This window comes from Pseudophryne corroboree, chromosome 4 (assembly GCF_028390025.1).
Source record: "Pseudophryne corroboree isolate aPseCor3 chromosome 4, aPseCor3.hap2, whole genome shotgun sequence".
In the NCBI taxonomy this organism is placed as follows: domain Eukaryota; kingdom Metazoa; phylum Chordata; class Amphibia; order Anura; family Myobatrachidae; genus Pseudophryne; species Pseudophryne corroboree.
In genome coordinates this window covers 831186730-831195694 of record NC_086447.1, presented here as the reverse complement: position 1 = coordinate 831195694, position 8965 = coordinate 831186730, and the positions used below count along the sequence as shown (strand labels likewise).

Below are 8965 nucleotides of genomic sequence, written 5' to 3'. Positions count from 1 at the left end.
TAAACCTAGGATCGAGCACGGTGGCCAAAATGTAGTGCTCTGATTTCAACAGATTGACCACCCGTGAATCCTGGTTAAGCGAATTAAGGGCTCCATCCACAAGTCCCACATGCCTAGCGGAATCGCTACGTTTTAGCTCCTCCTTCAATCCCTCCAGCTTCTTCTGCAAAAGCCTGATGAGGGGAATGACCTGACTCAGGCTGGCAGTGTCTGAACTGACTTCACGTGTGGCAAGTTCAAAGGGTTGCAGAACCTTGCACAATGTTGAAATCATTCTCCACTGCGCTTGAGTCAGGTGCATTCCCCCTCCTTTGCCTATATCGTAGGCAGATATATAGGCTTGAATGGCCTTTTGCTGCTCCTCCGTCCTCTGAAGCATATAGAGGCATGAATTCCACCTCATTACCACCTCTTGCTTCAGATGATGGCAGGGCAGGTTCAGGAGTGTTTGCTGGTGCTCCAGTCTTCGGCACGTGGTTGCTGAATGCCGAAAGTGGCACGCAATTCTTCGGGCCACCGACAGCATCTTTTGCATGCCCCTGTCGTTTAAAAAAAAATTCTGCACCACCAAATTCAATGTATGTGCAAAACATGGGACGTGCTGGAATTTGCCCACATGTAATGCACGCACAATATTGGTGGTGTTTTCCGATGTCACAAATCCCCAGGAGAGTCCAATTGGGGTAAGCCATTCTGCAATGATGTTCTGTAAGAGGTTGTCAGCTGTGTGCCTCTTATGGAAAGCAGTGATACAAAGCGTAGCCTGCCTAGGAACGAGTTGGCATTTGCGAGATGCTGCTACTGGTGCCGCCGCTGCTGTTCTTGCTGCGGGAGGCAATACATCTACCCAGTGGGCTGTCACAGTAATATAGTCCTGACTCTGCCCTGCTCCACTTGTCCACATGTCCGTGGTTAAGTGGACATTGGGTACAACTACATTTTTTAGGACACTGGTGACTCTTTTTCTGAGGTCTGTGTACATTCTCGGTATCGCCTGCCTAGAGAAATGGAACCTAGATGGTATTTGGTACCGGGGACACAGTACCTCAATAAATTCTCTAATTCCCTGTGAATTAACGGTGGATACCGGACACACGTTTAACACCACCGCAGCTGCCAAGACCTGAGTTATCCACTTTGCAGCAGGATGACTGCTGTGATATTTCATCTTCCTCGCAAAGGACTGTTGGACAGTCAATTGCTTACTGGAAGTAGTACAAACGGTCTTCCGACTTCCGCTCTGGGATGACGATCAACTCCCAGCAGCAACAACAGCAGCGCCAGCAGCAGTAGGCGTTACACTCAAGGATGCATCGGAGGAATCCCAGGCAGGAGAGGACTCGTCAGACTTGCCAGTGACATGGCTTGCAGGACTATTGGCTTTCCTGTCTAAGGAGGAAATTGACACTAAGGGAGTTGGTGGTGTGGTTTGCAGGAGCTTGGTTACAAGAGGAAGGGATTTAGTTATCAGTGGACTGCTTTCGCTGTCACCCAAAGTTTTTGAACTTGTCACTGACTTCTGATGAATGCGCTCCAGGTGATGTATAAGGGAGGATGTTCGTAGGTGGTTAACGTCCTTACCCCTACTTATTACAGCTTGACAAAGGCAACACACAGCTTGACACCTGTTGTCCGCATTTCTGTTAAAATAATTCCACACCAAAGAGGTGATTTTTTTTTGTAATTTTACCAGGCATGTCAATGGCCATATTCGTCCCACGGACAACAGGTGTCTCCCCGGGTGCCTGACTTAAACAAACCACCTCACCATCAGAATCCTCCTTGTCAATTTCCTCCTCAGCACCAGCAACACCCACATCCTCATCCTGGTGTACTTCAACAGTGACATCTTCAATTTGACTATCAGGAACTGTACTGTGGATGCTCCTTCCAGCACTTGCAGGGGGCGTGCAAATGGTGGAAGGCGCCACCTCTTCCCGTCCAGTGTTGGGAAGGTCAGGCATCGCAACCGACACAATTGGACTCTCCTTGGGGATTTGTGATTTAGAAGAACGTACAGTTCTTTGCTGTGCTTTTGCCAGCTTAAGTCTTTTAAGTTTTCTAGCAGGAGGATGAGTGCTTCCATCCTCATGTAAAGCTGAACCACTAGCCATGAACATAGGACAGGGCCTCAGCCGTTCCTTGCTACTCCGTGTCGTAAATGGCATATTGGCAAGTTTACGCTTCTCATCAGACGCTTTTAATTTAGATTTTTGGGTAATTTTACTGAACTTTTGTTTTTTGGATTTTACATGCTCTCTACTATGACATTGGGCATCGGCCTTGGCAGACGACGTTGATGGCATTTCATCGTCTCGACCATGACTAGTGGCAGCAGCTTCAGCACGAGGTGGAAGTGGATCTTGATCTCTCCCTATTTTACCCTCCACATTTTTGTTCTCCATTTTTTTATATATACTGGTGGTCAGCAAAATTCTGCACTGTCCTCCTACTATATACTGCGCACAACTACAATGCAGCACAGATATAGATGGATAGTATACTTGACGACACAGAGGTAGAGCAATGGACTACTGCACCGTACTGCTATATATATACTGGTGGTCAGCAAAATTCTGCACTGTCCTCCTACTATATACTGCGCACAACTACAATGCAGCACAGATATGGATGGATAGTATACTTGACGACACAGAGGTAGAGCAATGGACTACTGTACCGTACTGCTATATATATACTGGTGGTCAGCAAAATTCTGCACTGTCCTCCTACTATATACTGTGCACAACTACAATGCAGCACAGATATGGATGGATAGTATACTTGACGACACAGAGGTAGAGCAATGGACTACTGTACCGTACTGCTATATATATATACTGGTGGTCAGCAAAATTCTGCACTGTCCTCCTACTATATACTGCGCACAACTACAATACAGCACAGATATGGATGGATAGTATACTTGACGACACCGAGGTAGAGCAATGGACTACTGTACCGTACTGCTATATATATACTGGTGGTCAGCAAAATTCTGCACTGTCCTCCTACTATATACTGCGCACAACTACAATGCAGCACAGATATGGATGGATAGTATACTTGACGACACAGAGGTAGAGCAATGGACTACTGTACCATACTGCTATATATATACTGGTGGTCAGCAAAATTCTGCACTGTCCTCCTACTATATACTGCGCACAACTACAATGAAGCACAGATATGGATGGATAGTATACTTGACGACACAGAGGTAGAGCAATGGACTACTGTACCGTACTGCTATATATATACTGGTGGTCAGCAAAATTCTGCACTGTCCTACTATATAATACAATGCAGCACAGATATGGAGCATTTTCAGGCAGAGAACGTAGATATTTGCAGCACACTGAGCACAGATATTTGCAGCACACTGAGCACAGATATTTGCAGCACACTGAACACAGAAAATGAGAGAACGCAGCCACGTCCTCTCGCTATCATCTCCAATGCACGAGTGAAAATGGCGGCGACGCGCGGCTCTTTATATACAATAGAAATCTCGCGAGAATACGACAGCGGGATGTTGAAGTTCGGGCGCGTTCTTGTTAACCGAGCAAGGCGGGAAGATCCGAGGCTGCCTCGGAACCGTGTAAAATGGGTGAAGTTCGGGGGTGTTCGGATCTCGAGGAACCGAACCCGCTCATCTCTACTTATTACACCCATTAGTCAGTATGACTGTATTGATTATATATCATTGGCTTACAGTGTGTGCCTCCCCTCCAGCCATGATTGTAGCAGGCAGATTTTATATACTACTTTAAATTAAAGATGTGCGGTGGACACTTTTCGGGTTTTGTGATCTTGATCTCCGCCCGTGTTTTGAATCTGGATATTTTTTTTAAATAACATAAAAACAGCTAAAATCACAGAATTTGGTGTCAATTTTGGTCCTATGGTATTATTCACCTCAATAACATTCATTTCCTCTCACTTCCAGTCTATTCTGAACACCTCACAACTCACAATATTGTTTTTATGCCAAGAGGTTGCACCGAGGTATCTGGATGACAAAGCTAAGTGACACAAGTGGGCGGCACAAACACCTGGCCCATCTAGGAGTGGCACTGCAGTGGCAGACAGGAGGGCAGTTTTAAAAAAAATAGGTCCCAAAGAGCACATCATGCAAAGAAAAGAAAGAGGCACAAGATGGAAGATCTGTCTCCCTTACTCTCCAAGTTTGGAGTGAAAATGGTGATGACGCGTGGCTGTTTATATGGGATCCAAAACCCGAGAGAATCTAACAGCGGAATGATGATGTTTTGCCTCATTCTGGTTTCCGAGTCCGGCGGGAACTGGTTTCCGAGTCCGGCGGGAAGTCCCGAGCGAGACTCAGATTCTGGCTCGGAACGTGAAGTCCGGGAGGGTTCTGTTCGCCGAGAACCGAACCCGCTCATCTCTACTTAAAATAACACTGCCCCCCCCCCCCCCCTTCCCCACCTGATTGTAATTTGAAGTAGGTGGATGTTAAACTGTTATTAAGGAAAACCTCATGTTTTTCTCTGTGCGCCCTGGCTCCTTTCTCTGTATGTCTGACCTCATACACACGTGTGTCATGACAGGTCAAACGCACAATATTGCAGGAATGGAGACACAAGCGTGCGGTGGACCTGGCACCCACAGCTTTCTAATCACTGACAACCTGCTAGGAGTATTCAGCCAGCCCAGCTCTCTGACAATTTCTGCAATGCTCGTGGTCCACCGGAAAAGCCCTTTATACAGCCTTGTTGAAGGGCCCCCTTGTGGTAAATCCTCCACTGGCCCCAGCACAAACAGAGCACTCCTGGAGCACCCCAGGATGGACACCACTGTTCACTACAACCTCCACAGCTGGAATGAAATGGTGCCGATCACTGGGGACCCTTATAGAATCCAAAACCCACAAGAATCTGACAGTGCGAGGATGATGTTTTGCCACATTTTGAGATCCGAGTAGGGCAAGAAAACAAGCCGAGCCGGACTCGGATCCCGGCTCGGATCGTTAAGTTTGGGTGGGTCTGAACAAATTCAGAGGGGTACAGCCAGGCCTGGCACCACCTACTCAGCAAAGGGATGCAGAGCAGGTAGGTGCCAGGCAGGAGGGGCACTCTCACTCCCTGATGCTGCGCAGCCCTGTTCCCCCTGCACAGCATGAAGCCCCCTCTCCTTCCCCTGGTGACAGTGAGTGGCAGTGTTGGGCATTGAAAAGGGGGCAGAGCTACATGGATGTAGGGCCGGAGCTACACGGGACCAGCACACTGCTACAGAGGAGGAAGTGCTGCTGCAGATCCGGCTAGCCAGACGGTAACAGGTTAGTGGAGGGAAAGTGAGTTAGAAAGTGTGTGTGTGTGTGTGTGTGTGTGTGTGTGTGTGTGTGTGTGTGTGTTTATGTATGTATGTGTGTGTGGGTGAGTGTGTATGTATGTATGTGTGTGTGTAAAGGCCAGGATAGGGGGTGGCAAAATGTGTTTAAGTTCCACTTTTGTGGGAGTTATGCATAAGTGACGCTACTGCTGGGGGTGTTACGTGTAAGCTGCGCTACTAGGGCATTAAGCTAGAGAAACCAAAACACAAAGGGGTTTTGAGAAGTAGACTCTTTTTTGGGAGCACTCTAATTCAGAGGGTGATATTTATAACGTGTATGGTACTAATAAAGACATTTATAGTAAATAGATTAAGAAATGAGTTTTTAGGAGTATCTATATGTGGACAAAATGTTTCGCGAAAATGTAAAGATCAATAATGAATAATGAGTGATGACAATATCACAGTCTCAAAAATGCCGGAAATCAATCACTGTAATACTTTGATTATATCATCATTGCACATTGTCTCTCATGTACTATATGACCATCATTTATTCTGCAAATGCCCATTCTGGGTTATTGTGAATGCAGAGCATTAAATCATTGGTCATGTGGGACCGATTGCCAAGTGGTATAATTGTGAGTGACTGTTATATTAGGGAGTCAATTTATTGCAGTACCAGGGTGTTCAGAGGTGGTCTCCCATCCTATTACTAACCCGGCCTTCCACTGCTTAGCTTCCAAGGTCAGAAGAGATTGGGCATCTCCAGTGAGGTATGACCGCAATTATTGAAATCTCCTTTATTAGTCACTTCAAAGGTATATAATGTAGGATCTTTATATACCTGCAATGCTGCAATTGATAGACACGTATGGTACAATTGCTAGAAACATGAGATTATATGCAATTACCTGACCAAGTCACCATGTGACACGTCAGCCACAAAACAAAGCATACAGAAAAATTAGGGCCTATTATGTGGGAAAAAATTTTCAAAACCACAAAATATTCATAAATGAACTTGCCTAATATTAGTAATTATGTCCCTGGAGCACCGGTACAGCCATGTTAAATTTGCACTATATGTAAATATTATTACTCTGCACAGACTGAAGATAAGTCATAAAATACACAATAGTATATCAAAAAGAAGAATGGCACCTCAATAATTCTTTAAAGCAGTGTTAAATCAATGCACTTGCACCTTCCATCCATAATGATTATGAAAAAATGCTTTTGCATATTATCAGCAAAACGCGGCTAGAAAATATATGTATATAAACTTGAATATTTGTTCTTAATCGCAGACCTTAGAAAAATAAAAAAGGATTGGTGGATCAAATGTCTGTCACAACGTATTATCCAATGAGCTACCAGCAATTGTCCTTAAATACTGACACTCTGAGAGATTACAGCACGCCCTGTGAACAAGCTTTCTCTGCGAAACGTACGTCAGGACAGGAAACTGTGATCACGTGAGGCGCACACGTGACCGCATCAGCCGGAGTCTCCAGGCGGTCACCAGGCAACGGCCACACAGACACCTCAATTGCATGCCACGGCAATCCCCGGAGCCAGTGCAAGGTCAGAAACGGGATTCCCCAGAGCTGATGCACGGCTGAAGAACGGGACTCCCAGCGGCTGCACTATCACTTGGGTTCTGGTATTGTATACACCCCGCACCCATGTAAACTATTTCTATAGCCATCAGCAATCGTTAGAACGCTGCCTATTTAACCTGTTGAAACCAGTTGGAACGCTTCTCTGCATAATAGTTACATTTCTATTTTTTCTTCTGAACTATTTTTTCTTCTGAATTAGCAGCAACAGTTGGACTTCGTCTTTAAGAATTATCAGAGCACTGTCTGCAATTCTGGAAATTCAGCACATAATCATTAGATACTACTGTGATACAACAGCCACTTAATGGTTACATCTGTTTCCTTTATCTATGAAAGTAAACAATTACAGTTACATTGTTACAACTGCTGAACTTAAATGTGGAAATACCACCATTGGTTTCACATTTTACTTTGAAACTGATTGGTTTCAACTATTGCACTGAAAGCACTAATTTCAACAGGTGTGCGATTAAGAACAAATATTCAAGTTTATATACATATATTTTCTAGCCGCGTTTTGATGATAATATGCAAAAGCATTTTTTCATAATCATTATGGATGGAAGGTGCAAGTGCATTGATTTAACACTGCTTTAAATAATTATTGAGGTGCCATTCTTCTTTTTGATATACTATTGTGTATTTTATGACTTATCTGCAGTCTGTGCAGAGTAATAATATTTACATATAGTGCAAATTTAACATGGTTGTACCGGTGCTCCTGGGACATAATTACTAATATTAGGCAAGTTCATTTATGAATATTTTGTGGTTTTGAAAAAAATTTTCCCACATAATAGGCCCTAATTTTTCTGTATGCTTTGTTTTGTGGCTGACGTGTCACATGGTGACTTGGTCAGGTAATTGCATATAATCTCATGTTTCTAGCAATTGTACCATACGTGTCTATCAATTGCAGCATTGCAGGTATATAAAGATCCTACATTATATACCTTTGAAGTGACTAATAAAGGAGATTTCAATAATTGCGGTCATACCTCACTGGAGATGCCCAATCTCTTCTGACCTTGGAAGCTAAGCAGTGGAAGGCCGGGTTAGTAATAGGATGGGAGACCACCTCTGAACACCCTGGTACTGCAATAAATTGACTCCCTAATATAACAGTCACTCACAATTATACCACTTGGCAATCGGTCCCACATGACCAATGATTTAATTATCTGCATTCACAATAACCCAGAATGGGCATTTGCAGAATAAATGATGGTCATATAGTACATGAGAGACAATGTGCAATGATGATATAATCAAAGTATTACAGTGATTGATTTCCGGCATTTTTGAGACTGTGATATTGTCATCACTCATTATTCATTATTGATCTTTACATTTTCGCGAAACATTTTGTCCACATATAGATACTCCTAAAAACTCATTTCTTAATCTATTTACTATAAATGTCTTTATTAGTACCATACACGTTATAAATATCACCCTCTGAATTAGAGTGCTCCCAAAAAAGAGTCTACTTCTCAAAACCCCTTTGTGTTTTTGTTTCTCTAGCTTGACTATTTTCTGACTCTAGGGAGCACCACTGAAAGCAACACTTATATGTACAAGGATAGACAATCCATATACATACTGTTGCTATATTCAGAAGTAATTCAATAATAAATTCAGTTTTTCAGAGGCTTAAATTTATTTGAATTTAAAGGACTTGTGTGGTTCCCACCACCCCCCTTTTTTCCAAAAACTATACATTAGCTGATAACTCAGCTTTCTTGGGATACCTGCACAGTCACGCAATATAGGAACAGGTGTTTTTTTCTCTTAAGAAACCCTGTCTCGAGTACATAATCACAACTTAGGAGTTTTCAAATACATTATAGTATGAGTTTCAGTTTAAAACAAGAGCTTTGCTCAAGACGTAAAAATAAGGATAATCTAGATGATATCTTTCCGAGTGACCTGGGAAGTATTGAACCCCACATCAGTTGGGAAGAGGATTTTCAAAAATTGAATTCAATACTACGGAAACAAATCAGAACCAACTGGGACCTGACTACCCTAGAAAATTATATCAAAAA

General features: G+C 43.4%; 2 pseudogenes; one reads left to right on the top strand and one right to left on the bottom strand.

The window, feature by feature from the left end:
* Nucleotides 1-5962: 5962 nt before the first annotated feature.
* Nucleotides 5963-6082, bottom strand: LOC134912192 (5S ribosomal RNA; annotated as a pseudogene).
* A 1819-nt stretch (nucleotides 6083-7901) lies between these two features.
* On the top strand, nucleotides 7902-8021 carry LOC134912191 (5S ribosomal RNA; annotated as a pseudogene).
* Nucleotides 8022-8965: the final 944 nt, after the last annotated feature.